Genomic DNA, 23987 nt, shown 5'->3' with positions numbered 1-23987 from the left:
TTAGACATTAAAATGCACAGCAGTTTCTTAGTGCAGGGCTCTACATATTTCCATACAGAATACTGTGTATTTTTAATTAGCAGGCCTACAATCAGTTTGTCTTATCATCTCATTACATTTTCTTTTTGCATTATTTCACTTCTGACGGCTGGAAAATGCAGTGAAGCTAAAACCTCGGCTTACTGACGGGACAGCCAGTCCTTCAGCTTGGCCATGGGTTTAGACATTAGGCCTGCTCCCTTTCTAATTAAAGAAAGGGATGCATCTTTAGGAAACTCTGATATTGTCGTTTGATGGGAAAAAAAAAAATATTTTTTGTCATGAGACAATTTCTTTTTTGAATATTATCCACTTGTCTCTGACTCTCTGAGGACCTTCAGGCAGGCTTGGTTTTCTCAATCATTTCTAGTGTTGCCATCCACCCTCCAGCAAATGATACATCCCAGTTGGAGGCATTGAACACCGTTGCAGTACCACAATGAACAAACATCCAGCCTTGAATATAGGGAGGGCTCAGTAAAATGTCTGGAGACGGCAGCTCAGCTGCTGAAGATTTGTACTACAATGTGCAGAACTCAGATTAAAAGGTATTAAGAAGTTACAGGAGCGCTCATTAAGGCTGTAGAATGGTGGAAATGTTAGGGGCATGGCAAGAGGGTCTGTCTGTTTTGTCTGCTGCTTTCACTCTCTCTCTCACTAGATCTCTTTACAAGATCTACCCAGACCTCTCGAAAGCCTCTGATTAGATTCTCTTCATATTTTGTCTCTGCTGCAAGTCCCAGGCTCCCACCCAGCTTAGTTTCTGCTAATTTTTCTTTTTATTTGCTGCCACTTTTACTTCAGTCTCGTCTCTTGTACCTCCCACAGTTGCTTATTTCCCTTGTTGGGCTCTTTTTCCTGGGGTGAGTCTGGCCCCACTTTTTCCTGTAGGGGCAAATGTCTCTGCTCCTCAACACTCATTATTGCTTACATTGGTGATAACATCTACTGGCCAGATAAGAAATCATTATGTTGAATGAGAGAAACTCGCCAAAAGAGAGCCTGTCTCTAGTTGAGGTCTCAGTAAACACTTCGGATCCATCTAAAAGCCATAGCACAAAATAATTTCCAGCTCTCTCTTCCATTGCAGTTTTGATGATTAATGGCAAGAAACTATTTCTGTGTTATCTTTGTTTGCACAACTGGAATTTGTTTTTACATTTATAACTCAGCCCTTGCAAATACTGAGAAGTTGGATGCTCAGTGAAATACACTGTGTTTGGGTGTTTACGTGTAGATTATTAAACATTTCTGTGCTGTATATTTTGTGAATGGGCTACACAAACAATTTTACTAACTCTGCAGGACTTTCTTTTAACTATAGAGCATAATGTATTTAAACTGCTGTGGGACAACACTGCTTTATTCTCTGTAGACAACTTTATTCTTTGTCTTGTCATTTTTATTGTTCTAGTGGTAGTGAATAAAACCCTGCATCTGTTCTTCAGGAAGGACTTAATCCAAAGCTCATTGAATGCATTGGAAGAGCCTCCATTGGGCTTTGGATCAAGCTCTTTAGTTCACAAACAAATGCTCTTTGTGCGAATATGCTACTCAAGTATTGTACAGAAGAGTTACAGAGGTTCCCTATGTCTAAGATAATGATTGTTTTTTAAATAATTTTTGCTATGCCAGTTCAGTTGGAGGAACAATATGCAACTGTATATAATAGTTGAAGTACTGTAGTCTGTGATTATCTTGCCCCAGCAGTTGATATAAATGTTGAGTATGTAGCGCTGTGGTAACAAGTAGTGCTATATTTATATGGCTCTTCCTATGAACGCAGCAATTCAGAAAATATATAGAGATACGCTCCCTGCCCCTGAGGACGTTCAGGCTCAATCAGGCAAGCTGGACACAGGAAAACGATCTTTCAGGACTGCCTTCTGTTGATATTATTGATGAAGCAGACTTGAAAGAGGGATTTGTAGAATAAAAGAGGGATACTACTGAATGGGATTTTTTTTTGCGCTGAGGAAAAGGAACAGATTGAAAGGAGACACAAAGCCCACAGTAGGGGAAAGAAACAAGGGCTATTGTGGAAGAGGGTACAAAGAGACTGAGATAAGGCAGGAGTAATCAAAGCAGAAACATTAGCTGGGGTAAGACTGCAAAGACCTTTAAATGAAACCTTACATCTCCAGATTTGCAATGACTGCATTTTCCACAAGAAGGAGGGAGAGCCATGAGTCAGTTATGCAGCGGTATCCCCACAATCTGCAATAAAAAAAAATAAATTCTTCCTTAAAACATCACGGGTACTGAATATTTCTAACCCATGAACCTAAGAGAACACTATGCCAGCGAAATTTGGCTGATTTTGCAACTGCAGAACAGAGTAACTTCTTCACGTGGGTGTAGATTACATAAACAGTTACTACCGGGTATTACTCCTGTGACAGAGCTCCTTGCAGTAAAATACACTACACTGTGTGGTTAAGTGCTGGCAGGGGCTATGCACACAGTTTGTAAGCCGATGATGACTAAAACAGTTTATGGAGCCAGGACTAAAACATTACTCACTCAAGGAGTCACATTTAAGTCAATGAGATTACTCATGTAGCTAGCTGCCGATAAAGATCTCGCCAAGCTACTCCACCACATAATAGATGTGTGTAAATGAGCCTGTTAGTCAGCTGAAAAACTTCAGAAAATAATTTTAAAGTTCATACTATATTGGTATTTGAACTCCCTAACCACAGCTGAGGTCCCATTACGTTCTGCAAACACCCATTAATAGGCAATCCGTGTCCTAAAATTCATCAACTCATACAGACAAATAAGGCAAAGTGACTTGCCTTCAGTCACATCACAGGTCATCAGTAACGTCAGGAATAGAACAGGGATCTCCAGTCAGTTCCCTACCAGCAGCTCCCTGCCTCTGTAATACTCAACATTTTGTTCCTGTACTGAATATAAAGCATTTGTGAATGTGACCTCCAAACTTCCCACAGCTCTTCTGCTAACTGACTGATGGATCTCTGCATTCATTAGTTTTATAAATGAGAATACACAGAAGTACCATTTTCATCTCACACGCATTACTGCAAGCCAGTGCATTCCCTCATCCAGCTCATCTGCATGTTATTCTGCAGTCAGAGAAACAGCCAGAACCACAAGGAAAATGAATCCAATCACAAAATTTCTGACAGCTAATCCAAAACACTTAAAAATTTGCATCCCAAGCAAAACTTATTTTTCGTACTCAGTGAAATTCAGTGTGGAGGCTACCAGATCAGGCATCACCTTTCAGGACTGCATTTCATTTTATAAATGTTATAAAAGTGCCTGGCATATCCAGCATCATTATCACAGTATTTTCCCTCCTTTCTTTATTCTGCACTGCTCTCAGCATCTTCAGGAGCGCATAGAGAGCAAGAACAGTCTGCTGGGCTGTAAAACAGAAGCCTGAAAGAATTTCTTCCTAATAGGAAGGAGTATCCCCTTTGAATTATTCTCCATTTGAAGGTTTGCTGCATAACAATAAAAAAGTCTGCCTCACTGAAACTGCACTCCAATATACTGACAAAGTCACAAAGCAAAGACGCTGAGAAACTCCTCTCTCTCCTGGATGAAGCAGAAGCAGCAGATACAAATATGGCTTCGCTCTCTTCTCTCCCCCTTTTCTCTCTCCTCTCCTCCAAACACCTTTGTCTTTCATTTCCTTCTCTTTATCTCCCCATCCTGAGCTGCCCAGTGTCTCTTCCCCTTCCTAACTCCAGGCACTCTTTGTTGGCAATGGCTCTGTCCTCTTTCTACCCATGGAAGAGGCCGCATCTGTACAGAGGCAGATTGTAAACTAGGTCAGCTTATGTGGCAGAGAAAAAAAAAAGAGTAGAAATAAGAGCCTTTTTCTATAATAACAAGGTCTCACATAAGCATGTGGCCCAGTTGTCGGTGTTGAGTGTCTGTGGTTCCCACTGACTCCAGTGGCACTAGTCCTCTTGTCCACAGGCTATGTATAGAGAAAAACATCCTCAGTTCCTCAGCCCCCTGCAAGCAGCAGTTCAGATACGCTGTGGCACTTCCTTGAGCTTTCCCAAGGAGAGCACACGATCCGCTTTTGTCAGGTTTTCCTACATGTTCAGCGCAGCCTTGGGATGTACGTTGGTCAGGCACTGGAGGAGGAATGAGGTAATAATACCAGGGTGACATGTCCCTTTTCAGTTCACGGGGCACATAAAGCAGGCCTGAAAGGGAATGAATGACAGGCGAGGAACTGTCATTTGAGTGTTAAAAATAACTAATTTTCTTGACAAATATTGGGTTAATGCAGCTGATCTTTATACTCTTCCTACTTTCAGAGTTTTTAGGCCACCACAAAGTAATCTTGCAATTCATTATTTAGGTAAAGGAATTTTAACTTCACAGCAAAAATTAGGGAAGGCCGCACTCTAGCAAAGACTAATTCCTTCTTCTCCCTACCTGAAGCCCTCTGTAGTGCTGTGAAAGAATTACAGAGCATTAACAAAATACATCTTTGAAACAAAACTTTAAGACATAATTTTCTTCTGCTGTTATAACTGTTAAAAATGCAGATTGGAAGCAATAGGCAAAACTCATTAAATTATACACAGTGAAATCGCATTTGATTTCCTCTGTGGTATATTTGTCATGTGCTATGTAATTAATACTAAGTTAATGCATCACTGTCATAAAAAAAAATAATAACAAAAATTCAAACAGTACCAGTGTCATTTGTGATATTGCTTTATCTAATGGATCAAGATCTGTACTGCAGTCCTGTATGAGGCCGGTAAGCAGGACAGGAGCAGAAGGTAATGGTTGGAACAAAAGTGCAGAGGGGTAGGAACCCAGGAAGAGGAGCTCTGAAGTTCCTTCTTTTGCAGTGTAACATCTTTGGTTGCTACGAATACCACAGATTTTTGTCTATTGTGCAGTATTGCCAGCCTCCAAAACATGAGATCTTCAAAAAGCATGAGACTGGACTATGCTTATTTTAATTATGTTTCTGAGGCCTAGAGAGGACCTTTCTGCACTTCCTGCACTGTTCTGAAGTTTTCTGCAACTAAAACAGACTAATGTATTTCCCTCCCTCCCTTGTGATAACCTGCTAATTTGGTTTCTAGCAGATGAGGTTTCTAAAAACCCAACATGGTCAGAGCTGTGAAATATCTAAAAGGGATGCAACTGCCACGTTGCTCTTCCTCTTTCTTTCCTCCACAGCCCCACATTGCCATCTGAATGGCAGACCTGTCTGTGGACTACAGACCCCACACCTGTGGGGCAGGCATGAGCAGTGATGCACCTCCATGCAGAGTTGCTTCAATCAGGTGGAGCTTTCCTTTGCTCCCTGCAAAGTGGCTGGATGGAGCTGTACTAGAAGCTCCAAGAAGGACAAAGGGTGGGAGACCTGTCTTTGGGCAGGTAGATGAATTGCAGACATTCCCAGGAACATTCCTAGATTGTGCAGCTGAAATACCCCTGCTCAGAACTGGTCTCCTGTCCTCCTTGCCATGCCGTATGCTAGTAGCAACTAAAAAATGCGCATTAAAAAGGCCATCCTTGATCCAGCGAATTTACAGTGAAGTATGAAAGAAAGAAAACAGATGGCTGCAGATACAGAGAATGGCACACAGTTCCCCGGGTCAAAGACCTTGGTGAGCTTTTGTCTGCACCATACTCTGTGTGCATACATACAGAGACATACATTTGCAAAGACAGTCATGGCCACATATAGTTAATTACTAAGATAGCTTCTTACTTAGAATCATAGAATCATAGAATGGTTAGAGTTGGAAGGGACCTTAGAGATCATCGAGTTCCAACCCCCCTGCCATGGGCAGGGACACATCCCACCAGACCAGGTTGCTCAAAGCCCCATCCAGCCTGGTCTCATTAATAATACCAGTTTAGAGGTCTGCAGTTACACGTGTGTATCCATTTCCCTATATGATTAGCGTTTATTATAAGCCTTTTCCACTGTGTGGGCATTCAGGTAGCAATGTGCCTGTGTGTGAGCATCCGTGTCCTTGAGTTCCCAGCAGAGGATGCAGCAGCTGAACTACCAACAGTCACATGTAACCTCCCATTCAAAACACTGGCACCTGAAGAGTGGAGGGTGGCAAATGTGACACTAAGCTTCAATGCAGACTCTGGAGAACTAGAGGTTTGCAAATCTTCTTCATGTGCTGTGCAAATACAGAGATGCTAATTGGGTTAGAACTAAAGGACACCTGGATTAATGCAATCTATCTGATAAGAGTCAACATTGCATCTGTAAAGTCCTGCCTTAAACAAATCTCTGGGAGGTCTCTGAAAGGGTCCACAAAAGCGTGGATAAGGGTGATCCAATTTCCATATCAGACTGGGTTTCTAAAAAGCTCTTGACAAAGGCTTTTAAGGAGACTAGCATTGATAGCAACAAGAGGGAAAGCCCTGGTGTAGCTCAGTAACTGCTTAGAAGATAAAATGCAAAGTACAGGAATAAATGACCAGTTCTTACAATGGAGGGCGGTGCTGGACGGTATAGGGTTCTGCAAGGGTCAGTGCTGGGACGTGCTATTCAGTGTACTCATATCTTACCTGGGAATGGAGTGAAATAGCAAAGTTCATCAGAGGAATTAATTTACTCAAGGCAGTAATAAGAAAACCTGTGACGAAATACATAAGGATATTATGAGGCTGACTGGGCAATATAAGAAAATTCAGTCTAGGGAAATGTGAAATGATGCACATGGAGAAAAAATTGTGTAAAACAGTGGGCTCTGAGCTGGGCATTCTGTGAGTAAAACCTCAGGATTATGACAGACAGTTCCATAGAAATGTCAGCTCCATGCTCAAAAATTCCATGTAAAATATTAGAAGAAAAGTCACCATTGTGCCACTTTATGAATCCATGGTTTGCCAACATCTTAAATATTGTGTATTTCTTCATCTCAAAGAAGATCTATTAGATCAGGATGATGTTCAAGAGGGCATCAAGGATGGTAAGGGATACAGAACAATCTATGGACAAAGGCCCCCATGAGCAACCTGCAACTCTTCAGCCAGAAGGAATGATGTAAACGGATTACAGTGGAGATCTGCAAACCCATGAGCAGCTCAGAGAGGGTCAGGAGCTGTTCCTCATCTCCAGCACGGGAGATGAGGGGATAATTAAGTTCGTATTGAAAACAAAAATAAAAGGCAGAGGTTCTTCACAGGTTGGGTGGCAGACGAATGGAAATCCCTGCCCGAGCCTGCTGTGAACGCTGCAAGTGCATTTGGGTTGAAGGGAACACTGAAGAAGCCCATGGAAGTCAACTTCACTGCATAGATTTTTTAAAAAAAAACCAACCCAACAAACAAGAAAACCCACCCAACAAAAAAAAAAAAAAAACAACCCAAATACAAACAAAACAAAACAAAAAAAAACAAACCCAAACCACACCAATAAACCGAAAAAGAAAAGAAGAAAACCCGAGAGCAATCAGCAGTAGAACCACCCCTAAAACCACGGCTCAGGAAACCCCCGGAGTTCCCAGCGGCGGGGAGCTCCGGCTTTGCGCATCCCCGCGGAGGCGGGCCGCGGGGCCGCCGGGGCCGCGCTGCTTCCCCCCGGGGCCGGGGCTCGGTACCCTCTCCGAGTCTCGCCCGCCCCCCGGGGGCTCACCAACCCCCTCCGCGGCTTGCCACCGCCCCCCCGCCCGCCTCGGCGCTCGCCTCCCTTCCCTCCCTCCCGGCGCGGGCATCCGTAACAGGAGAGGGCTCGGTAACCCGACCGCGGCAGGACGCGGGGCGCGGGGGGATGCGCGCAGCCTCCGCGCGGGGCGCATCGCCCCGCGGGACGGGACGGAACGGGACGGGGCGGGACGGGGCGGGACGAGGCGGGCGGTGGCTTTGCCCCCCTCTTCCTGGCGTCGGCGAAGAGGGTGGGCGGGGTGAAAAGGGGAGGAGGAGGAGAAGAAGGAGGAGAAGCAGGAGGAGGAAGGGGGACCCGACGTGCCGGGGCTGCGCGGAGCTGGCGGCGCACGCTGCGCGCTGGAGGAGCGGGCGCGCTTTGGAGAGGTACCTCCGTGCGCGGGGGTGCGCGTGTGTCCGCGCGTCCTTCTGTCTGTCCGTCCGTCCGTCCGTCCGTCCGTCTGTCTGTGAGCGCGGCTCCGGGTGCGGAGGGAAAGGGAGGCGGCGGTGGATGCGGCTCCGGCAAGTTGTCTGGCCCTCGGCGGGTTGCGGGCGGGGGCGGGGAGGGAGGGGGGATGCCTGGGGGAGGGGGGCAAAGCAGGAGTCCGGGGAAGGGGGGGTCGGTAGGGATGCGAGGAGAGGTGGGGGAAAGGCGAGGAGGGAAGATGGAAACGCAGGGAGAGGCGAGGAGGGGAAGGGAGAATGAAAATGCGGGTAAGGGAAGAGGCAAGGAGGGAGAAGGGGGGATGCCGGGGGGGGGACACGACCTGCCCTTGCCCCTCGCCTACCTCGCGAGGTGGGCTCGCCAGCGGGACCCCCCATGCGTGTACATCCCCCTGTGTCAGGAGGGGCTCACAGCGGGGGGTGCTGGACGGGGCGGGAGGGGGGTGGGTGGCTTCAGACAGCCGGGTCTGTGCCCGCATCCCCCCGATGTTCGCAGGTGGAGGGGCGGCTCTTCCCCCGCCCCCGCTGCCGTTTGGGGGCCCCGGGGGGTTCTCTGCAGCCCTCCCTGGGGGTCGGCCGCCGTGCGCGGGAGCCGGGCGGGCTGAGGGGAGCCGGGGGGGGGGGGGGGGGAGAGAGCCGGGGTGGCAGCGTGGAGGGGGTTTGGTGAGATCCTGAGAAACCCGTGACGTAATTATTTTTTAATCATCATGTTTTTTTCATGGCCATCTCAATTTTTCCTGGACTCCCCTTTTTGAACTGAAAATCTCCCATATCTTTGTTCCAAGTCTTTCTATTTTTAGATCCCTCAGTAATAGTGAAGCATGAGTTTTAAATATTTTATTTCTTTTTATTTGGCTTCCACTTAGGACCACTGCAGTGTGAAGTTCTCAAACATTGGTGTCTCTTTGTAAAAAGTTATTGAAATTATTACTAAGGTGGGCAGGCAGGCAGCTACTGTGGATATTAATGTTTGAGTTCTTGATAACATTAATCATTAGCCATAAAGAGCAGTCATCGTATTGAAGTGTGGGTTTTTTATCTTGAGGTGAATCGCCTATCAGCTCCCAGAAGATGTCCATTAGGGCAGTAAGTACCGGCCTAATGTTAGGAGAAATAGAGCAGAGTACCCCCAGTTGTGATTTTACGAGTGAAATAAACATGTTGTTTTATTTTGGGCTGTGATTAACAGTTCAACGTTGTAATGATATCCTCTGATTCTAGCATTGTCTCATAGCTCTGGTATGTCAATTTGTATTCATGCTGTGTAAGTGTTTTGCAGAGGTTTTGCGTATCTGACAGGGATTTATTTCACTTTCACAATTACATTTTCTGGTCTCACCAGCCTCAGGAACCCAAGGAAGGTATATATACATCAGTATCTGTGGTAGTACATGACTTCTTTCTCCCTGTAAGAGCAAGTTATTTCTTAGATTTTTACATCATAGCTTTTATGTCCCTGCACACAGCAGAGGATGAAGTTATGGCTGAAATTGTGTTCATTGAAGCGTATTCATTGACAGTATTTCTAACCGGTCAGTATTGAGTGGTTTTTATTCAGTTTATCTTCATTTTATATCTGAATGCCAGTCCGTTTGCTGCCCTTTGATGGCCTCTGCCAAAGCAAGTTTGCACAAATCTAAAATGTGACATACGGATATTGGCTGTAGATAACTGATACGTTGTTTTTTGCATTAGTTTTCAAGCAGCATCCAAAGAGTACAGGTCCCAGGTGAGCTCTTAAGTAAATTAAGTCATATTTACAAATGTCTTAAAATAGAGCTGATAAGAAGTAGCTTTTGTGGCAGCTGATGGTTATTTTCCTTCCCTGTGAATGTGAAGCTCCCGTACTAAGGGATGTGTGCATATCTTCCCAGTCCTTTTAAATTACTCGAAACTGCTGTTGACTTCAACCAGAGTTTTGGCTAAGCGAAGAATACAGGATCGTATAGCTTACAACATGAAAAGTATACCCAGCAGAATCCTGAGCAGTTTTATGTATACTTTGATCACGGGATAAGTTAATTCATGCCTGATTTGTCTTGTCTAAACTGCAAAACTCACTTTTGCTACTGGAAACACCTGCTGATTTAGCAGGCACTATTGATACCGCATTTATAGCAAGACATGAAGAGCTACATAATGCAACAGTCTAGAACTGTCTCTATTATTACCAATCACAGCGGGATTTTCCTCTCATTGACACGCTGCAGTACTGATTCTCAGGCAGTTCTGACTTCAGCTGACTGGCAGTTAGTTTATTTGTGGCTGTGGGGAAACAAGTTTGTTCAAGCTGCCAAAATTCCTACTCTCTCTTTGCCAAAATTCCCACACTTTCCCCTCACCCCCTCCACCCCCCCTTTAAAAAAACAAAACAAAAATAAAAAGCTTTGGTGGCTGTCTCTCCTAGCAGTCTGTGCTGATGGGGCACGTGGCAGCTCTCACCCGCCCTGTTGTTTGGCTGCCTAAAGTCTATTTTAAATTCTGTGATACTTTGATACAACTTTTCATTGCTTGCTTCCCATTTCTGGGCTGGTTCTTTGTATTTGTTTCAATCCCACACCTTAATGAAGGCAGCCTACCAGAATTCTGGACTGGCAATTCGTTGAGGAAAAGTCCTTTCCAATACTCCCACCCACAAGGAGCAGGTCCATCGAAGTTGATATGGATAGTCTCAGCATTAAAATTACGTGAGAAAATGTTATTTATGATGATGCTCACTTACCTGAGCATTGCATTTGTCCTGTAAAGGGATGTTCTTTAACTGACTGCTGACCTAGACCACTAGAGTACAGCTCTATAAAAGTAAGTTTAATTATGAAATATAACAGCAACACTGAATGAATGCCAGCAAATGCAGTTGTATCTATAATTCATGTAATTATTTTTGAGCCATATGCCAAAATGGTACTCTTTTTCTTCTGCATCTCCAAAATTTTAAGTTATTTCTGCTAAAATAATTGTAAGACTTTGGGTTGCATTGCTCTGGTAAATTAGTATTCCACATCAGTGTGTTTCACCCTTATGAAGGATAAATACTGATTACTTGTGGCAAGACGAATGTAGTTGAGTATGAGCTCTCCTATCTGTGATTTTTCTGCTGCTATGAATATACTTCACAGTACAGCTTGAAGGAGGGGGAGCTGGAGAATGATTTTGTGGTTTAGTCTTCAATGAGGAAGCAAACCTTGCAGTCTTCCTTTATCCTGGGGTAGGTCAATTAGAGTTGGTTTTCCTCTCAGGCATCTGAAAATTAGATGTCCAGTTTGAGCTGGTAATGTAAACTACCTCCATGGTCCAAGAAATTTGGAAGGTGCTTCTAGAGAGTCAGTCATCTAATGATGGGGGAAGATTTTTTAAAATAGCCTAATGGTAAGCTGTCATAGTATCCATCATAGTTGACTGCAGAAATCTAAATGTTGATTAAGATGGCATCTCAGTGCCCTTCCAGTACTGTTTTCTGTGATCAAGTGTGAATCATGGTAAATCAGTACTGAAATGTGTACAAAGCTCTAAAAAAGATGCATTGCACACAGTAACTTTAGGAGACCACAAACGTATCTCACTTCTTCCTGAAAAACAAGCCTTAATCCTCAGTGCAGAAGTTTCCCAGCTGTAAAATGGAACTCTTGTTTCATATTCACAATACTTGGTTGTTCTGGTATTATGACAAGATGAACAAAAAAGAGGATACATTTTAAATATTAAAATTCTGGGTTAGCAATACAAACTATGGGCTTATTGTTGGTGGTGAGCAATCTTCAGTAATCCATTACAACTGTAAATCATTCCATCCTTAATTTTAAAAAGAGATCTTTTGACTTAAGTTTATAATTAATTAGAGTTCAGAGTTTCACTTTTTGTTTATTTGATGACAGGAAGATACTGGGTTTACAGGAGAAAGCAGAACTGTGCCTTTAGAGTAATTCTTCAGAAATATGTTAAAAATACTTACGTGTAACAAGACTTAAGTGTTATATCACTTGATATGATACTTACATGCAATATGCTGCAAAAGTGAGAATTTTCCCTACGTATCATTTAGCAGAGAGAATGATTTCTTTGATCCCATATTAATAACAGAGAAAAACAATAATGCATTTAAAATAGAATAAATACCCTTCAAAACCTATCTACATCTTCAGAAAGGTTAGGAATATTACTTTAAAAGACCTGCATAAACGCTTGGGAATACTTTGGTATGTGCTACTAAATCACAAAAGTGTGTCCTATTCATTTTAGAATTTTCTTTCCAGCTTTATCTAATTGACCAAAGAGATGAATCATGATCCAGGGGAAAAGGATCCTTTCAAAGATCTGGATTTTTTTTCCAGAATCCGTTGATTCCACTGATGTCTTTTGTGGCTCTGGGCATCATGATATCGCTCTTCTCCATTTTCTCGGTGGAGAAAGCGCAGAAAACTTTCTGTGTGTAAATTGCTGGATACACATCACTGTACACACTTCAGAAAGGAAGGATTCTCCATGTTTTAGCAGCTTTTTTCTACACGTTTTTGTATTTCTTTATATAACATCTGTTTATGTAATGTATGAATGAATCAGGAAAACCTTTTAAGGGTGTAGTATTACTAGTAAAAGGTGGCTCATGATTGGGTCATTTATTCCCTTTCTAGCAGCTAACGTTTACGACTTTACTGAAGTAGTGAGAAACACTATCGCCTGCCTTGATAATCGCAAAATACCTTTAAACTGGCTACACATTAGGATTGTACAGACTTAAATAGAACAAAAAAACTCCAAACACCAAAACCACAAACACTACTGCCTCAACCACTGAGTAACTTAGTAATTATTACAATTCTGTTGACTGAGCTTGGATGCAAATGCAAATGCATATAAGAACATAATAGCTTCCTTCGTAGCAGTTCTTCTCAGGGCCTGATATTTGACATCACAGCTGTTATCTTTTATCTAGTAAATCCAAGAATTCAAGTGGACATATTGTGCCTCATTATTTGGGGCAGTGGCACCAGTGTTGTTTGAGTGGAGCTTAATAACAGCCATTTTTTCCCCGGTACTCCAGGGAAAAATACAGCTCCATCTGTATACGCGCTTGGAGTGCCCTATTTCTGTGTCTTATTAAATGTGGGGCAAGTTTAGTAGTGCTAGTTGAGAATAACTCCCTAATAGGATTGCTAATACACAACATAGATCCACCCATCTTTGAAAAAAAATTCACTTTTAAGAAGTTCCCTTTTTTTTTTTAATAACTCTTCTTGGGCAGGCTTCAGGAAGACATTAGACCAGAAACGGAAACCAGCTGAAATGTACACCTGTATTAGCATTCTGCACCAAACCCCACTGTCAAACTAATTAAATCAGTATACATCTATTAATAGAGGTTGCAGTTTTGCCACAAGTAAAGAAGAAAAGATTATTTTTATTAAAGCGGGTATGGTTTAACCAGCAGTTTTTGTACAAACCTTTTGCCTCGCTAGTTTTATTCTATTAGGAATTTGTCACAGGGCTTCTGTAGCTTTGTAAGAAAGACAATGTGAAGCCAATCTCAAATCTCTAAACATTATTCTATCAACTTGCCTCGTAAATAGGTCATTTTATTTCCAATTTTAGAGTTCCCCATTAGCTGCTACCCTGCCCCAAGAGTGAATGCAAGAAAAGGTTTCTGCTAGTGATGCTCTTGAGAACCCACGTATTGGTATGGGAACTACTGTCAATAAACCCACAGAGTCACTTAACCTGATTTTAAAACTGTTAAAGTACATGCAACATGGACAGGCCATTGTGGTTTGTGCCATGGTTTGATGTTCCAGCTGTCCCTATGTTTTCAAGACGTGTTTTACTGGCACAACTTCTTCTTACCAAGGGGAGGAGGACTGTGGCCAGCCAAAGTCTCAAGGAAGGGCTGGAGAACCAGGTGTGTGAGGAGGAAATGCAACCACAAGAGTTCAGACACGTTCAGGTCTTGACATCGTATTGTTTTGACTGTTCATAGCCCGTGGCTGGGACAGGGACACACCGGGGCAAGTTCCCAGCAGCACCGATCCAGTCCTTCATTGCTTCTTGCTCCTGCTGCTGGGTGTGATCATCAAAAAGAAAAATTCAGCCAAAGTTGTGGTCTGATTCTTTTAAGTCTTTTCCCTTTGTCTGCATATTTTCAGTATTTTTGTAGAATCATAGAATCATTTAGGTTGGAAAAGACCCTTTAAGATCATCAAGTCCAACCATAAAACTATTTACAGCAATTCTGTGTTTTTCTGTGGTGAAAGCAGTGGATTTTCTGAATATGCTGAAATTAGCTTAATCAAACCAAGTATTTTGATCTTTTGGTCAGATCTAAATAGTAGCATAAAAGAACCTGGGCTGGCTTTAGATGCTGTTGTTTCACCTGATAGGAGTATGAGTCTGTCTTGCATCCATTTGATGCTTCAAGTCTCCATGGTGCTTCCCATCATTCTTTGGGCTGCCTGTACTTTGTACTTTCACTTACACTCTTCTAGTTCAATTCCTGGCTTTGTTTAATTTAGAAATGTCAAACAAAGGCATATTAGCTTCCTTCACATATCTTCTTGCCAGGGGAAGCTTGTTCTTTGTTTCCGATTCTGGAGTCTTTGTGAGTCCCCATTGAATCCCTGGTGAACAGCAGCTCTGAGGAAGCAGAGCAGCAGGCAGACTTTGGGGAGTTTTTGGAATTTGGGTTGTTCCACCTGAAATGCTTTAAAAGAGGAGCCAGCATAGACTGAAGAAGTGTCTGTTCACTTTCTGAAAATGAGGCCTTTTAACAGTGTTTTTGATGGGCACTCTCACCACCCCCATCCTGTTGTCTGTTTGGCTTTCTGGGGTGATACATCTGTAAGGCCCAGATTTATGCTCACTGTGGTGTATAAAATGTGTTTATCAACTTTGTTAATAAGAACAGAATTGGCATGGTACAGCAGATCAGAATGTATATTGACAAAGATTTCTAGGGAATAGTTCTCACTTTAATTTAAAAATACCTTTTAATTAGTGGGCATTTTTGACTAGGATATATTTTAAGCCCTTAAACTTCCTGAAAATCTTTTTCCATCTAATTAATTTAGAGATAGCAACAGGGAGCTCAGGTAATTTTGAAATTTCTAGGAGGCTCAGCCCTGGGGGGAAAAAATTCACATTTGGAGTTGTTGCTAGAAAGCTGATAACAGTTACTGGCATATTTAGAGAGTTCTGGAGCCAGTTTGTGACACTATTAGCACATAAGCAGGACTTTGCAGAATTTACCTTGGAGTGGCAGCTTATTCCACAGAGGTTTTGCTGCTTTCTTGGAGCTGGTTGAAGGTATGACTGTGGCCAATGTCATGGTTGAGTCCCAAGTAATGTTTGGTGATTAAGCCAAACTGGGATTGACTGGTACATAAACTAGTCTTTAGAATTAGCTGTGCTGAAAAGAAGAGCCTGTGATAGAATTACTGTTTCTTGTAGGGTTTTTTTTTGGCTCATGTCTTTTTGTCAGATGTCATCAGTTGCCTTCTGCTCTGAACAAAATGTTTTTAGGCTATTCTGCCTCTCACTCGTTCCCCAGGCCTCTCCATAATTCAGGGCTTTCATCTGTATAGCAGCAACTGTTTGACAGCAAAATTTCTTTGTTCTTCTCTGCTTCTTGTGGGCTATGTGGGAAACCCAGAAGTTCAGCTCTCGGGCATGTCTTGCCTACTGTTCTTGTTGACTCTGGCAAGTCAATGTATCCTGCTGGCCTGGGCAAAGGACATGACTTCTCCGTGATGAGCTGGATAGGGTTTGTGTTAAACCATCTGCTGCTGGAAACTTGTTTTGTTTCTGGAAGAAAAGGATGATAGGACTGTTCTCTTGCGTGCTCCAAGACTCTGGATTATCGCAAGTTTCTTGATGGGAAATCAAGCCAACACCCTATGTTCTCTGCAGTGTGAACTGTTGCAAAAGGGACTTTCCAAGGCAGCCTGAGAGGATGTTGCCAACTGATCACCAGCTTCCTGGGACGTAGGGGCAGAGGAGCATGTGCAGGGTATTTTTTAAGCATTCCTCTTCCCATGCCTGTGGGACATGTTTCTGCAGAACGGAAAATAAAAAACTGGGATCCTGCAGGTGCAGATGTTACAGTGGGTGTGTCTGTCATCATGTTTGGCACCGGTAAGCAACCCAGAGGCAAAACACCAAAAAAATATGTAAAAGAGACTTGTCACATCAACAGCTCAGTTTCTTTTAAAGATAGTGGTGAGCATGGAAGAAGGAGAGTGAGAGGAGGTTACTTAGGCCAGCGTTCATTAAGTCGAGAACCAGATGGCATTTAAAGCAGTGGCTAAGTTGCATCGGCCAGAAGTATTCATCTGCAGATGCAGATCCAAGATAATTAAAGACTGAAGCACTTCTGCCAACCTAACATGTGCTGCCTTTGCCTTCACGTTAGCCTTGTGACACGTGGACAGCACTCACGCTACGGTGCGTCGTCTCTGGAGGACGGCAGGGTCGGGCTCAGGTTGTGGGAGGGATTGATTCTTCAGTGCTCTACTCCTTGCAGACGCTTACACTTCTGCAGAGAAAGAGTGAAACGTCAGATCAGAGGTCTCCGCTCACACCTTTTCTTAGGGGGCAACTGCTGGTCCAGGCTGGGGGAGTGAGCAGTGAGCATCTGAACACCAAAATGCCAAGGGAGCCTCTGTGGATTCTGTGCCAGCTCTTTTGGCTGTGGGTTCCTAGGTGGTGAGGACCTGTTGAGTTCAGTAGGAGTGTTAACAGCAACGTGCAGTGGGGCAGCTGTGTTTTATGGATGGGAACGGACCCCGTAGTTAAAAGGCCTCAACATCCCGCTGGCATCAGCCGTCCGTCAGAGTGCAGTTGCTTTGGGAAATGCATCATGCCATTTAAATCTTCTTTCTAGCTGGTGGATCTAATGAATACTTTAATTTCCTTGAGACAGAAGGGAGGGGGAGAAATAAAATAGGAGGCACTGCGGGGCTTGCAGTTCTTATTGTGGAAAATGTGAGTTTGAAATAGGATACATTAATTTTTTAAAGAAGAAAAGGCGACCCACTTTCACAGCAAGAGGACTTCACTTTGCTAGGCGTGATGCCAGGATTTTGTAGTGACTTGATGGTTTCATTCCTCAAGAACATGGTGGTCAACTCCAGTACCAGAGGAAACCCATTGTGGAGGGTCATGCTGACAAAATTTCTCAGGCTTCTCCTAGTCAGAACTTTGAGCATTTTAAGTAGCTGGGCAGCGTGGAAACAGGTCTCTACTGCTTTCTTGCTTTTCAGGTTTGGGACTAGATGCTGGGCGATATGCTTAGCTTTGGGTTGGGTTGGTGAAACACATTTTGTGTGTATTATTCTGTTGCTGGACATCAGTGAGCTGCAAACCAGCAAACAGTAATAATTCATGCTGTAGAACAGTACTCAAAGTTTACTTTCTCTAGTAAATTCAGATCTACTTGGATTATGTGGGCTTGATATGGAGCTTGCTATAGATGATGTAGATTTCTCCATAGAAAATAAAGTCTCATAAGCAGACTAAAACCAAATTCTTCACTTCTTCAGCTTACAAGAAGGACTAAGGAATGAGTAAAGTCCTGTCTTAGTTACCTAAAGAGCAGCTTCACTGAGAACAAATTTTGGCTTGTTAACTGTAATATTGTTTTTTTAAAAAATCTTTAAAGTTTCAGAACATTTCCTGGGCTGAAGAGTTAAAAACTAAAAAAAAATAAAATAAAATTTAGATTTACAGTGTATTGTAAAGATCAGAAGAATCTGGAAGAATGACTTCTCTGGAGCCTTTGTTCTTGTTCAAACACTGAGGTTTGTACTCTTTTCTGAAAAGCTTTGATAAAAGCCACCCCTCCTCCAAAACACCAAGTTGTTCAAGGTCCAAGCTTTCAGTAATGCCAATGGGTATGGCTTGGCAAGAGAAGACCCTATGGTTTTCCTCTCTGCTTACAAACACAGATGAACAGAGAAAGATGCTATTAGTCTCTCTCAGTATTTCCTACAGTCTGTGACAGTGTTGCCAGAATTTCTTTGGTTTGGCCGTTACAAAGGTAACCGCACAAAAAATAATTGGTCTTGGAGTTGCGGGACAGGGCCCTACTTCTCCTGAAGTCTGTGATGGGAAGGAGGTGCAGAGATGGTGGGTAACATTATTCCCCCGGAGCAGGCGACTGGGGGAGTCGGCTTGGCCAAGGCAATGCTGTTGGCTCACATCCTCCATTGGCGGGAGCAAGAGGGGTATTTCCCAGTCTGGGTTGCCTTTGTACTGTCTCCCCTTTCCTTCCCAAACACCAGCATAGACAGTGTCTTCTTCTGCAGGGCAAGCTGTCCCCTCCTTCCAACTTTAACCTATTTCTTGTCTTGCAGCCACCTCAAAACTTCCCTTCTTCCAGTGTTTTATGAGTTTCTCTTTGAAGTGTTTGCTGGGTGTCAAGGTGCCTGAACAAGAGCAAAGTGTACTTATCATAGAATCACAGAATCATAGAATTGTCTAGGTTGGAAGGGGCCTTCAAGATCATCTAGTCCAACCATCAACCTAACTCTGACCAAAAAAAACCCACAACATCACTAAACCATGCCCCCAGCACCACGTCAACCCATCTTTTGAACACCTCCAGGGATGGTGCCTCAACCACTTCCCTGGGCAGCCCATTCCAATGCTTGATAACCCTTTCAGTGTAAAAATTCTTCCTAATATCCAACTTGAACCTCCCCCGGCGCAACTTGAGGCCGTTTCCTCTAGTCCTGTCACCTGTGACTTGGGAGACCAACCCCCGCCTCCCTACAACCTCCTTTCAGGTAGTTGTAGAGAGCAATATGGTCCCCCCTCAGCCTCTCTTTCTCTAGGCTGAACAGCCCCAGCTCCTGTAGCCTCTTGTCATAAGACTTGTGCTCCAGACCCCTCACCAGCTTCGTTGCCCTTCTCTGGACCCGCTCCAGCACCTAAACGCTCCCTAGCCCTGGTCCCTCTCTGATTTATGTGAGGCTGAGAGGGAGGTTGGTTCAGTTTGTTCAGGGAAGCTCTGTTGAGTGTTCAGTCGATACTGAACGTTTCTTGCTCACATAAGCTGCATGTTAAAAAAGTTACATGGTGTGTGACAGGAGCAGGAGGAGAACCCAGGAGAAGGTTATCAGCTGAACCAAATTCTGCTGCCAGCAAATGTCAGTAGCTGCCCCAGCTGCTGGAGAGTTAATGCAGATCTGGCAGTGAGGCAGTGGAAAAGATTTTCACCCTTGTCACCGTGACAGTCCTTCAGTCTGATTCACCACAGAATTATTCGTGCTGTACCTTAGACCAGCTTGACCGAATTACATTTTTGCTCCTGAGATATTGCCTACATTTACAAAAGCCTCCCTGGAATGCAATTACCAGGCAAGTCTTTTCACTTTGCTGATACATCCTGTATCTGCATTTTCAGCGTCAGATATGTATACATGGAATGCATAAACACTCATCCAGAACATGAAGCAAGAAGGAGACCTTGAAGTCTTGACCTTACTCCTGGTCCCTTCCCATAGTGCTGCTTCCCCTTACAAAGGGTAGACTGGGAGCAGTGCCCTGGTTTTGGGGAGGAAAGCCTCAGGATCTCGCCTGACAAGAGCTTCTGCAGGGGTTAATGCAAACAGCCAAAAAGCACAATTCATCCCTTCCTTTTTGTGTCGTTCTAGAATGTTACTTTCTCTGAAACAGCTGTGAGTTACTGCATTAATGTTGATTATTTCAAAGAAAGAACAGAGCTTTCCAAGCAAGAGCAAGAGTTGGCTTTTTTGCCATCAGCGGAAGTTACCAAGAGAAGCAGCATCAGAAAGCTGCATCAGAAATAGCTTTTCACTAGAGAAAACCTCTTAAAGGAAATCAGTATGAGGAAAGATTTAATTTTTGTTCTAAAATTCTTGCTCTTACGTCTTGCAGTGTGGTTGCTGCAAGCCAAACAATTTATTCACAGCACCTTTTAACAACCAAAATTAAAAAGATATTTGGGAATCCCTGTTAGTCCAGGCTTATAGTAGGAATGCAGCCCATGTGCTGTTATTTTCTTCTTCCTTGTGGTGATAAATTTGGCACTCTGTCAGAGTGTCTTGCTGCTCGCTACTTTGGTTAATGTTATTTGGTGAAGTCACATATGCCTTTTTCTCGCTTTTAAGTCCAAATTGCTCTGGTCTTGTGTTTATACGTTGCTTGAATCTTCTGCAAGCATTGTGTTGGTACTTTTACTGAGGTTGGTGGGATTTCTGATTTCTTGTGTGACCATGGCTTTTGCCTCTCCTTTGCCTTTCATATGTATGTGGCTTTTTTTTTTCTTTGTAAAATTAAGTCAACCTGCTGGGATCAAACTCATTGCATAGGAGGAAAAAATGTGAGATGTTTCCTGCAAACAATTGATGACAAACTCATTGTACTAAAGCTTGTTGAAAAGGAACTTTTTTTTTTTTGAAGGTGAGAAGAAAGGAATTTCCTCCTCCACCCTTGTGTTGTTGAGCTGCAAACTGATATTGTTGAGAGGGAAAAAAGTAGCAAGGCGTTAGTTTTCCTCAGGATATTATTATGTGATTTTAGTGAAAACTTTTAAAGATACAACTGTCACTCTAAAGGTTTCAGCAATTGCATTCAGAATTGAAAAATTAGTTTTTTGCTTATTTTTAATTTAAAGCATAGTTAGTTCCGTTAATTTCCACAAAAGACATGCCCTTCTGAAGATTCAGAGATTCCTCTGGCTAATTTTATAGTTCAGTGGGAATGAAATCTGTTTTATGGTGCTCTTTATGAAGCAGTTTGATAATTATTCCAGCAGATAACTGAGTTTGCTCCGGCAAAATACTGAAGCCAGGCAGAGTACAGTCTTGTGTTTTTTTCTGAAGAGTATGACTACAACTTGGTTTTGTCACTCAGTAGCAATTACACGTTTAAGCATTTTGGCTTCTTATTAGAGGCTTCTTAACCAAGTAAAGCACCGCTGGCACCTGTGCCCAGAAGTTCTTTCCTGGTCCAGTCTGACTCCCATCAAGGGAACAGGAAAATGGGTAGTGGGTATATGGGGTATATTCCATTTCTGTATTTATCAAGCAAGATGTCTAAACTCAGGTTTGACACTAGACTATTTTAGCTTGTGTTAAAGTTACTGTTACTGAAGGACATGCTCAGCAGCAGGGTCTGAATCCTGTGATGTCCTGTGCATTTATTTTACTTTATCAGACTGTGAGTAGGCCCACCATCCCACCTTTTCCTGTTTTCCTTGGTACCCACGGGATTTCCCACAGGCACAAGCTGTTGCAGGAATGCAGATCCCAAGCTCTTGCTCTGACATTTCTCTCAAAACTCAAATTGTCTTTAATTTATTTCCCTGATGGTCTAGTTCCTGTTACCACTCAAGTGAAATAGCAGGGGTAGATTAATGCTGCTCTGAATATTATTAATAGTTCGTCGTTGCATCCCTAATTAAGATTGGAAATTGGATTTAAGTAATTATATAAACCCGTTATAAGATACAGTTTCTGTCCCAAAATCTTAAGTAGACAAAATAGACATTAAAGAAAGCGGATACAGCTCGTTGCTCAGTAGACAGCTTTGCTACCGATAGAGTCCACAGGGCTGCCAAGTCCCAGCAAAAAAACAAAATCATCTTGTCTCTTTGCATACAAGTTCCAGTAAAATTCAGATGTAAAACATTTTTAATGGCTGTAATTGTCAGGCTGATGTTTCTACAAGTCAGTTTGCGTAACAAGTTAGCTCCTCTACCACGGATGGAGAGGAGAAGGATGTAAACTGTGGGATAGGTTCTTAATTTCAGCCTCCTAGGTTAACTCTCACTGTTTCTGGACATAATTTTAGAAGTCATAACTGTAACCCCGCTGCAGGACCAGCCAGTCAGAGAAGTTAGAAGGAACCTAGGAACCTTTAGAGGTTATCAGCTTTTTTTCCATTGCAGCAGGGCAAGACCAGGCCTATCGCTTATTGCTTATCCAGACTTTTGCATTGCTAGAACTGAGTATGCCTTGGTCATAGGTGGAACAAATATTAATAGTTCAAAACGTGTAGCATTTTTGGTGGTTCTGGACTTGTGTTACTCCACCCTGAAACTGTCATAAGATGAAGCCTGGGAAGTGGTTGGAGGAAACGGCGAGGCAGAGGCAGGGCAAGAGGAAGCTCTCACGGTCTGAGGCTGGGATGATGTCAGGAAGAATAATTGTTTTGTGCTCTTAATTGCTGGCTTGAGTCATGCAACCCCAGTTGACATGGGTGGGAAGGCAGTGAGAATGCGGTGTGCCACAGCTGCACTGACTCATGGGGCAGTAGTCACCTGCCTGCTCTCTGATTTTGGGCATACCATGAAAGGAGCAAGGATGATACAAGCGGGTAGCATGGGCTGATCCAAAGCCCCTTTGATTTGTTAGTTTGGACCATGGCTCAGTCACGATATGTGGTGATAATCGAAGAAGAATGGCAGTTCATGGCTCTGTCCCGTTTCAGCGGAACAAGCAGCTAGGGCAAGCTTTCAAATCTGTAGTAGCCTCTCTAGGGGCTCATCGGATAACAGTGACTTAACAAGACCTCATACTTAGTTCTTACAGCTTTCCTAAAGCATGTCTGTTGTCTACCAGATGCTTTGATCTGTTGAAGAGAAGTTTAACTGAATATGGCACACTAAGTTCAAGGCATTGGTTTTAGTGCAGACGTTGCAGAACATCACCTATGTCCTGCAAAAATATGAACATATGCAAGTAAAAACAAAAGTTAGCTTTTTAGATATATTGTATTCTCAAATCAGTGTAATTTAGTTATCTTATTCACACGTACCAATAGGTCAACTAAAATAGACTAGGTACTGAAGCATGGGGATTTTGAGGCTGAATCAGACTCAGAGAAGATTGAGCCATGGCAATTTGCAAGGGGTTCAGCAGGAACACAGTAGTGTTACTTAATTTCAAAGTAAGTTTCCCATAATTTCCTAGGTAGAGACTAACTGTCCCAAAATGTGAGTGGCTTCTGGCTCCTTCCCAAACATTTGACTTCTGCATCAACTCATCATCTTCATAAAACTGACCACATAAAGCAGATTTGTAAAGGGGTCCCCAATGTCGATGCCTCTCTTTTTTATACAGCTGTTTTTACTTGTGTGCCTGCTGTTGCGTATTGACTGGCTTTTTTAATTGGAGAGGTGCAGATAAGTATTTGGATTTGAAAGCATGTGTGCCTGGTGCACCATTTTGCTGGGTCTTCAGAACAGTCATGTAATTGGAAAGGGATCCGTATGCCAACATTTGGTTAGCAGCATTTATTGCTTCCTTGATTTAATACCCATTTCAATGTATTCTTCAAAGCCTCTTTCATGCTAAAGAAGGGGTTGCCTAATAAACTGTGCCCATGGTATAACTTGCTCTGGAAGGGTTTCCCGCAGTCTTGCCAGGCAGTGAAGGCTCTGCAGGAACAATGAAGCCAGCAAAAAGTTTTCTGTCAATTTCAGGTAGATTTGGATCTAATTGCCATTCCCCTACAGATGGCATGACTGATTTAGATAAGGAGCTGAAATTAGAGGCAGGAGGAGAGAGATAGAGAAGGCAGCCTGGTCTAAAATCTGATTAGGGCTACTCCGCTGCTGCTTTTGATCAATCTGGTGGTGCTCTAGATCAGAAAATAAGGCTGATGAAGTTTATAGGAAGCCAGGAGAATATGTTGTGTCATATGACCCTTACTATTTTTTAGTCAATTAAGACAACTCACTGGAAAATTTTGAGATTTCCCTAGAGATGCATAACTGGGACAGTATTGAACATGCAGGGGAAAAAAAATCTTAAAGGTTGACATCTGTCAACAGAAGCTAAATGGAAAATATGTGGGACAGTACTGCACAAAAGTGATTGAAAATCCCAGGGGTACAGCAGTGAATGACATAAGTTTGAATCAGGAAG

General features: G+C 43.1%; 1 protein-coding gene across 8 annotated transcripts in view; it reads left to right on the top strand.

Moving 5' to 3' along the window:
- The window catches only part of PALM2AKAP2 (PALM2 and AKAP2 fusion), a 227267-nt gene that overhangs the window by 116981 nt on the left and 86299 nt on the right, over positions 1–23987 (top strand). For 2 of the 8 annotated variants that reach the window (XM_074166797.1, XM_074166795.1), the window contains exon 1: positions 7948–8049. The exons of 5 other annotated variants lie outside the window; for them this stretch is intronic. The gene's annotated coding sequence lies outside the window, so the exon portion shown is untranslated. Of the gene's footprint in view, positions 1–7947; positions 8185–23987 lie in introns of those variants that run through there. One more of the 8 variants, XM_074166798.1, reaches the window with a different exon arrangement.

The sequence above is a fragment of the Numenius arquata genome, chromosome Z (assembly GCF_964106895.1).
Source record: "Numenius arquata chromosome Z, bNumArq3.hap1.1, whole genome shotgun sequence".
NCBI classification, from domain to species: Eukaryota; Metazoa; Chordata; class Aves; order Charadriiformes; family Scolopacidae; genus Numenius; species Numenius arquata.
Note: the sequence above shows the minus strand (reverse complement) of the source record. Positions and strands in the feature narration are given on the sequence as shown.